General features: G+C 37.4%; 1 non-coding gene across 1 annotated transcript; it reads left to right on the top strand.

Annotated features, from left to right (window-relative positions):
- Window positions 1–2,330: 2,330 nt before the first annotated feature.
- Window positions 2,331–2,438, top strand: LOC148555616 (small nucleolar RNA R71). Its single transcript, XR_015888298.1, has one exon. It is a non-coding gene; the product is annotated as a small nucleolar RNA R71 (small nucleolar RNA).
- The last annotated feature ends 7,320 nt before the right edge of the window (window positions 2,439–9,758 follow it).

Here is a 9,758-nt window from a genome sequence, read left to right as displayed (position 1 = left end):
GCAGTTGAAGAACACCCTGGGGAAAGCCAACGTTTGCGCCAACGTTTGCCTCAAACGTTGAGGTCAAACGTTGGCTGAAGAATGAAGCTCATGGAAGGCAACGTTTGAGCCAACGTTTGCCTCAAACGTGAGGTCAAACGTTGGCTCCAAAAGAGAAGAGAATTGAAGCTCCTGGGAAGGCAACGTTTGCGCCAACGTTTGCCTCAAACGTGAGGTCAAACGTTGGCGCCAAAGAGAAGAGAAATGGCATCCCTGGAGGCAGCAACGTTTGAGCCAACGTTTGACTCAAACGTGAGGTCAAACGTTGGCGCCAAACAGCATGAAGGGGGCACACTTCAAACAAGAATAACTTGAGTTGTAGATGTCCAATTGAGGTGATTCCAAGTGGGTTAGAAAGCTGACATTCAGAGCTTTCCAACCATATATAATAGTCTCTATTGGGCACAAAAATTGGCAACACAACAAGAGGACAAAGTAGCCCCAAGAAGCATGCAAGAGGGAAGAACCACGTTTGAGCTCACGTTTGACCTCAAACGTTAGCTCAAACGTGGATGACAGCAAATGGCCTATGCTGCATAATTTCACTCAAGTAACGTTTGAGTCAACGTTTGACTCAAACGTTGGCTCAAATGTGAATGACTCATGGCCCGTTTCACTAATGGATTTCTTCCCAACACCAAGAGCAATCAACGGAGGCTACTATCAACCCAATTCCATCAAGACTAAAGGCCCAATTCAATGCTTAATGATCATTGGAAGAAAGTGTATAAATAGCTTAGGATTTGATGTTTTTAGAGGGCTTTTTTCCTTTTGAGTTTTTACTGAGTGATTTTGGGAGAGAGCTTTTGGGTTTTGAGCTAATTGGAGTGATCTTTAATTTCTTTGTCTTGGGGAAGGAGAATTCATTCCTCTTCCTCTTAGTTTTATTGCTTTCAATTTCAATTACACTTGTCTTGGATCTTGGGTTGGAGATTTGAAGAAATTCTGTTTCAATCTCATCCTTGGATCTCTCTGCTAATTTACTGAATTTAAATTTCTGTCTCCGTTACTTACTTCTCATCTACTTTCCTTGCAATTTACAATTCCCTTGAAATTGTTCTTGTTGGATCTGGGAAGGCATTGAGATCTAGACTTGGTTTTCTAGTCTCTGGGCCTTGAGATCTAAATTCCCAATTTACATTTTGTTTCTTGCTTTTAATGTTCATTTACTTTACTGCTTCAAGATCCGCTTCAATCCCAATTCCCTTTTACTCTTCTGTTTAATGCAATTCAACTTCTCTTTGTTTAAATTCTGCAAATCCATTCCCCAATTCCCTTTATAATTCCAGCCGTTTACATTTCTTGCACTTTAAGATTCCGCAATTTACATTTCTTGCATTCTAAGTTTTTGCTATTTAATTTCTTCTTCTTTAAGATTCAGCACTTTAATTCCCTGTTCTCTTTACTCCCATGCAATTTAATTTCTGCAAATCACAAATCACCCAACTAAAACTTGATTCGCTTGACTAAATCAACCACTAAACTAAAATTGTTCAATCCTTCAATCCCTGTGGGATCGACCTCACTCCCGTGAGTTTTTATTACTTGATGCGACCCGGTGCACTTGCCGGTTAGTTTTGGCTATTTTGGAAGATTCAGTTTTCCACAAATTTTCCCATCACTCAGCTAGCCCACTTGTGCCTCTAAATTTCTAATGGAGGACCTTGTTTCATTCATGAAACTTACAGTGGCCTTAGATAGATCAGAGACTATATTTGACAAGCTAGATGTATTCTGCTCAGAATTTTCTGTCTGTTGCTAAGTGGATGATGGAAAAGGCTTGCTATTGCTAAACCTGTTTCTTCCACCATTATTAAAGCCTTGTTGAGGCTTTTGTTGATCCTTCCATGAGAAATTTGGATGATTTCTCCATGAGGGATTATAGGTATTTCCATAGGGTTCTCCCATGTAATTCACCTCTACTATTGCAAGGTTCTCAGGATCATAAGCCTCTTCTTCAGAAGATGCCTCTTTAGTACTGTTGGATGCAGCTTGCAATCCATTCAGACTCTGAGAAATCATATTGACTTGCTTAGTCAATATTTTGTTCTGAGCCAACATGGCATTCAGAGTATCAATTTCAAGAACTCCCTTCCTCTGAGGCGTCCCATTACTCATAGGATTCCTTTTAGAAGTGTACATGAACTGGTTATTTGTAACCATGTCAATGAGTTCCTGAGCTTCTGCAGGCATTTTCTTTAGGTGAATGGATCCACCTGCAGAATGGTCCATGACATCTTAGATAATTCAGATAAACCATCATAGAATATATCCAGGATGGTCCATTCTAAAAGCATGTCAGAAGGACACTTTTTGGTTAGTTGCTTGTATCTTTTCCAAGCTTCATAGAGGGATTCACCTTCTTTCTGTTTGAAGGTTTGAACATCCACTCTAAGCTTGCTAAGCTTTTGAGGAGGAAAGAACTTGGCTAAGAAAGCCGTGACCAGCTTATCCCAAGAGTTCAGGCTATCTTTAGGTTGAGAGTCCAACCATATTCTAGCTTTGTCTCTTACAGCAAACGGGAAAAGCATAAGCCTGTAGACCTCGGGATCAACCCCATTAGTCTTAACAGTATCACAGATTTGCAAGAATTCAGTTAAGAACTGAAAAGGATCTTCTGATGGAAGTCCATGAAACTTGCAATTCTGTTGCATCAGAGAAACTAATTGAGGCTTTAGCTCAAAATTGTTTGCTCCAATGGCAGGGATTGAGATGCTTCTTCCATGCAAGTTGGAATTTGGTGCAGTAAAGTCACCAAGCATCTTCCTTGCATCTCCACCATTGTTATTATTTTCGGCCATGTCTCCTTCTTTTTCAAAAATTTCTGTCAGATTTTCTCCAGAGAGTTGTGCTTTGGCTTCCCTTAGCTTCCTCTTCAAAGTCCTTTCAGGTTCAGGATCAGCTTCAACAAGAATGTTCTTATCCTTGTTCCTGCTCATATGAAAAAGAAGAGAATAGAAAAGAAAATATGAAATCCTCTATGTCACAGTATAAAGATTCCTTATATGAGTATAAGAAGAGAAGGATGGAAGAAAGAAAAGATAAGAATTCGAACACAAAGGAGAAGAGTTGGTTCGAATTTTTGAGTAGAAGAGAAGTGTTAGTAAATAAATAAATAATTAGAAGGAGATGAGAGAGGGAAGAATTCGAAAATTAAATAAAATAAAATAAAAATATTTTTGTTTTTAATTTAAAATTAAAGTTAAAATTCGAAAATTAAGAGAAGGAGTAAAATTAAAATTAAAAATTAAAACAATTAGTTAATTAAAACAAATTTTGAAAAAGGAGTTAGTAATTTTCGAAAATTAGAGAGAGAAAATTAGTTAGGTGATTTTGAAAAAGATATGATTGAAATAGAAAACTTTTAAAATCAAACAAAAGTTAAGTGGTTAATTGAAAAAAATTTGAAAATCAAATTTGAAAGGGTGAGAAGTTAGAAAAGATTTTGAAATTGATTTTGAAAAAGATATGATTGAAAATGAAAAAGATATGATTGAAATTTAATTTGAAAAAGATTTAAAAAGGAAATTAAAAATATTTGATTTTTGAAAATTAAAGTTGATTACTTGACTAACAAGAAAGAAAAATATACGATTTTAAAATTTAAAGATTGAACCTTTCTTACTAGGTAAGTAACAAACTTAAAATTTTTGAATCAATCACATTAATTGTTAGTAAAGATTTTGAAATTAGGAAATGAAAATAAGAAAAAAATTTTGAAAATAAATTTTGAAAATTTTGAAATTATGAAAGAAAACAAATGAAAAAGATTTGATTTTTGAAAAAGATTTGAAAAAGATAGAATTTTTAAATTGAATATTTGATTTGACTCATAAGAAACAACTAAATTTTAAAAATTTTTGAAAAAGTCAACTCAAATATTCAAATTTTATGAGAAGAAAAAGGGAAAGATATTTTTTTATTTTTGAATTTTAATGATGAGAGAGAAAAACATCAAAAAGCCTCAATGCATAAAAATTTTGGATCAAAACACACAATGCATGCAAGAACACTTTGAATGTCAAGATGAACATCAAGAACACTTTGAATGTCAAGATGAACACCAAGAACTTATTTTTGAAAATTTTTAAGAAAAGAAAAACATGCAAGACACCAAACTTAAAAATTTTTAATGTTGAGACACTAACAAATTGAAAATGCATATGGAAAACAAGAAAAGTCACAAAACATGAAAATGCAAGGATCAAACAAAGAAGAACATCAAGAACAACTTGAAGATCATGAAGAACATATGATGAATTTTCGAAAATTAAAGAAAATTATAAAAGCATGCAATTGACACCAAACTTAAGAATTGACACTATACTTAAACAAGAAGCACAAAAATTTTTTTGGTTTTTATGATTTTATTAATTTTTTTTTTGGAGTTTTCAAAAATTATTTTGAAAAAGAAAAATAAGAATTTCAAAATATTTGATAAGAATTCCAGGAATCATGCAATGTTAATCTAAAACTCCGGTCCAGGAATTAGACATGGCTTACTAGCCAGCCAAGCTTTCAGTGAAAGCTCCGGTCCAAAACAATTGACATGGCCAATGGCTAGCCAAGCTTTAGCATACATAGTTAAAGCATGTGAAGAGGAAGCCTCAATCCAAAAGAATTTAGACATGGCTTTACAGCCAGCCAGACTTCAACAGATCATCATGAAACTCTAGAATTCATTCTTAAAAATTTTGAAGAACATAGAATAATTCAATTTTTATTATTTTTATTTTTTATATATTTTTTTTAAATTTTTTCGAAAATAGAAATAATTAAAACAAAAACTTAAAATTAAAATAAAATTACCTAATCTGAGCAAAAAGATGAACTGTCAGTTGTCCAAACTCGAACAATCCCCGGCAACGGTGCCAAAAACTTGGTGCACGAAATCGTGATCGTTCATTCCTTGGTAACGGTGTTAAAGACTTAATACGCATGTTCATAATCTTAGTTCTTTGTCACAACTTCGCACAACTAACCAGCAAGTGCACTGGGTTGTCCAAGTAATAAACCTTACGTGAGTAAGGGTCCATCCCACGGAGATTGTCGGCTTGAAGCAAGCTGTGGTCACCTTGTAAATCTCAGTCAGGCAGATTCAAATGGTTATAGAGTTTTAATAATTAAAAGATAAATAAAACGTAAAATAAAGATAGAGATACTTATGTAATTCATTGGTGAGAATTTCAAATAAGCGTATGGAGCTGCTTGGTTCCTTCTAAATCTCTACTTTCCTACTGCTTTCATCCAATCCTTCCTACTCCTTTCCATGGCAAGATGTATGTTGGGCATCACCATTGTCAATGGCTACATCCCGTCCTCTCAGTGAAAATGGTCCAAAATACGCTGTCACCGCACGGCTAATCATCTGTCGGTTCTCGATCATACTGGAATAGGATTCAGTAATCCTTTTGCGTCTGTCACTACGCCCAACACTCGCGAGTTTGAAGCTCGTCACAGCCATCCCTTCCCAGACCCTACTCGGAATACCACAAACAAGGTTTAGACTTTTCGGATCTCAAGAATGGCCGCCAATAATTCTAGCCTATACCACGAAGACTCTGATCTCACGATCAGGAGGCTAAGAGATATGCATTCAAGCTTGCTTTCATGTAGAACGGAAGTGTTTGTCAGGCACGCGTTCATAAGTGAGAATGGTGATGAGCGTCATGGTGCACGAAATTGTGATCATCAACAATGGCGCCAAAGGCTTGGAGCTCTCAAACGTGAATCACACTTTGTAACAATTCCGCACAACTAACCAGCAAGTGCACTGGGTCGTCCAAGTAATAAACCTTATGTGAGTAAGGGTCGATCCCACGGAGATTGTCGGCTTGAAGCAAGCTATGGTCACCTTGTAAATCTCAGTCAGGCAGATTCAAGTGGTGATGGAGGATTGATCATTAAAAGATGAATAAAACATAAAATAAAGATAGAGATACTTATGTAATTCATTGGTGGATTTCAGATAAGCGTATGAAGATGCTTTGTTCCCCTTGAACCTCTGCTTTCCTATTGCCTTCTTCCAATTATTCATACTCCTTTCCATGGCAAGCTTTATGTTGGGCATCACCGTTGTCAATGGCTACATCCCGTCCTCTCAGTGAAAATGGTCCTGATTCTCTGTCACAACATCGGCTAATCAGCTGTCGGTTCTCGATCATGTCAGAATAGGATCCATTGATCCTTTTGCGTCTGTCACACGCCCCACAATCGCGAGTTTGAAGCTCGTCACAGTCATCCCTTCCCAGATCCTACTCGAAATACCACAGACAAGGTTTAGACTTTCCAGATCTCAGGAATGGCTGCCATTAATTCTAGCCTATACCACGAAGGTTCCAATCTTAGATTAGAAATCCAAGAGATACACACTCAATCGAAGGTAGAACGGAGGTGGTTGTCAGGCACACGTTCATAGGTGAGAATGATGATGAGTGTCACGGATCATCACATTCATCAAGTTGAAGAACAAGTGATATCCTAGCGAAGAAGTAGGCGTGAGTTGAATAGAAAAACAGTAGTAATTGCATTAATTCATGAGGAACAGCAGAGCTCCACACCTTAATCTATGGTATGTAGAAACTCCACCGTTGAAAATACATAAGAACAAGGTCTAGGCATGTCCGTGAGGCCAGCCTCCAAATGTGCATAAGACTCTCAAAGATAAAAAGTATATCTAGTGTGTAAAATACAATAGCAAAAGGTCCTATTATAGAGAACTAGTAGCCTAGGGTTACAGAAATAGGTAATTAATGCAGAAATCTTCTTCCGAGCCCACTTGGTGTGTGCTTGGGCTGAGCATTGAAGCTTTCATGTGTAGAGACTTTTCTTGGAGTTAAACGCCAGCTTTTGTGCCAGTTTGGGCGTTTAACTCCAGCTTTTGTGCCAGTTTTGGAGTTAAACGCCAGAATTCTTGAGCTGACTTGGAACACCTGTTTGGGCCATCAAATCTCGGGCAAAGTATAGACTATTATATATTTCTGCAAAGCCCAGGATGTCTACTTTCCAAAGCAATTGAGAGCACGCCAATTAAGCTTCTGTAGCTCCAGAAAATCTACTTTGAGTGCAGGGAGGTCAGAATCCAACAGCATCTGCAGTCCTTTTTCAGCCTCTGAATCAGATTTTTGCTCAGGTCCCTCAATTTCAACCAGAAAATACCTGAAATCATAGAAAAACACACAAACTCATAGTAAAGTCCAGAAGAGTGATTTTTATTTAAAAATTAATAAAAATATAACAAAAACTAATTAAAATATACTAAAAACATACTGAAAACAATGCCAAAAAGCGTATAAATTATCCGCTCATCACAACACCAAACTTAAATTGTTGCTTGTTCCCAAGCAACTAAAAATCAAATAGGATAAAAAGAAGAGAATGTACAATGAATTCCAAAAACATCTATGAAGATCAGTATTAATTAGATGAGCGGGGCTTTTAGCTTTTTGCTTCTGAACAGTTTTGGCATCTCACTTTATCCTTTGAAGTTTAGAATGATTGGCATCTATAGGAACTCAGAATCCAGATAGTGTTATTGATTCTCCTAGTTAAGTATGTTGATTCTTGAACACAGCTACTTTAAGAGTCTTGGCCGTGGCCCTAAGCACTTTGTTTTCCAGTATTACCACCGGATACATAAATGCCGCAGACACATAACTGGGTGAACCTTTTCAGATTGTGACTCAACTTTGCTAGAGTCCCCAATTAGAGGTGTCCAGGGTTCTTAAGCACATTCTTCTTTTTGCTTTGGACCTCGACTTTAACCACTCAGTCTCAAGTTTTCACTTGACACCTTCACGCCACAAGCACATGGTTAGGGATAGCTTGGTTTAGCCGCTTAGGCCAGGATTTTATTCCTGTGGGCCCTCCTATCCACTGATGCTCAAAGCCTTGGATCCTTTTTATCACCCTTGCCTTTTGGTTTAAAGGGGTATTGGCTTTTTCTGCTTGCTTTTTTTTTCGCATATATCCCTTTTTTTTTCTGCAAGCTTTTCACTGCTTTTTCTTGCTTCAAGAATCAATTTTATGATTTTTCAGATCATCAGATAACATTTCTCCTTTTCCTTTCATTCTTTCAAGAGCCAATAATTTTAACATTCATAAACAATCAAATTCAAAAATATGCACTATTCAAGCATTCATTCAGAAAAACAATAGCATTGCCACCACATCAAAATAATTAAACTGTTTAAAATTTGAAATTCATGCACTTATTTTTCTTTTTCAATTGAAAACATTTTTCATTTAAGAAAGGTGATGGATTCATTTTCATAGCTTTAAGGCATAGACACTTAGACACTAATGATCATGTAATAAAGACACAAACATAAATAAACATAAAGCACAATTTTCGAAAAAGCAGAAAAATAAAGAACAAGAAAATTAAAGAACGGGTCCACCTTAGTGATGGCGGCTTGTTCTTCCTCTTGAAGATCTTATGGAGTGCTTGAGCTCCTCAATGTCTCTTCCTTGCCTTTGTTGCTCCTCTCTCATGGTTCTTTGATCTTCTCTGATTTCATGGAGGAGGATGGAATGCTCTTCGTGCTCCACCCTTAGTTGTCCCATGTTGGAACTCAATTCTCCTAGGGAGGTGTTGATTTGCTCCCAATAGTTTTGTGGAGGAAGATGTATCCCTTGAGGTATCTCAGGGATTTCATGATGAGGAATTTCCTTATGCTCTTGATGAGGTTCTCTTGTTTGCTCCATCCTTTTCTTAGTGATGGGTTTGTCCTCATCAATGAGAATGTCTCCCTCTATGTCAATTCCAACCGAATTGCAAATGTGACAAATGAGATGAGGAAAGGCTAACCTTGCCAAAGGAGAGGACTTGTCTGCCACTTTGTAGAGTTCTTGGGATATAACCTCATGAACTTCCACTTCCTCTCCAATCATGATGCTATGTATCATGATAGCCCGGTCTATAGTAGCTTCAGACCGGTTGCTAGTGGGAATGATTGAGCGTTGGATGAACTCCAACCATCCCCTAGCCACAGGCTTGAGGTCATGCCTTCTTAGTTGAACTGGCTTCCCTCTTGAATCTCTCTTCCATTGAGCGCCCTCTTCACATATGTCCATGAGGACTTGGTCCAACCTTTGATTAAGGTTGACCCTTCTTGTGTATGGGTGTGCATCTCCTTGCATCATAGGTAAGTTGAATGCCAACCTTATATTTTCTGGACTAAAATCTAAGTAATTCCCTCGAACCATTGTAAGCCAATTCTTAGGATCCAGGTTCACACTTTGATCATGGTTCTTGGTGATCCATGCATTGGCATAGAACTCTTGAACCATTAAGATTCTGACTTGTTGAATGGGGTTGGTGAGAACTTCCCAACCTCTTCTTCGGATCTCATGTCGGATCTCCGGATACTCATTCTTTTTGAGTTTGAAAGGGACATCGGGGATCACTTTCTTCTTGGCCACAACTTCATAGAAGTGGTCTTGATGCACCCTTGAGAGGAATCTCTCCATCTCCCATGACTCGGAGGTGGAAGCTTTTGCCTTCCCTTTCCTCTTTCTAGAGGTTTCTCCAGCCTTTGGTGCCATAAATGGTTATGGAAAAACAAAAAGCTTTAGCTTTTACCACACCAAACTTAGAAGGTTGCTCATCCTCGAGCAAAAGAAGAAAGAAGAGAGTAGAAGAAGAAGAAATAGAGGAGATGGAGTGGGCTTTGTATTTCGGCTAAGGGGGGAAGTGGTGTTTAGGTTGTGTGAAAATG

This window comes from Arachis ipaensis, chromosome B6, assembly GCF_059453495.1.
Source record: "Arachis ipaensis isolate K30076 ecotype BB chromosome B6, ASM5945349v1, whole genome shotgun sequence".
NCBI lineage: Eukaryota > Viridiplantae > Streptophyta > Magnoliopsida > Fabales > Fabaceae > Arachis > Arachis ipaensis.
Note: the sequence above shows the minus strand (reverse complement) of the source record. Positions and strands in the feature narration are given on the sequence as shown.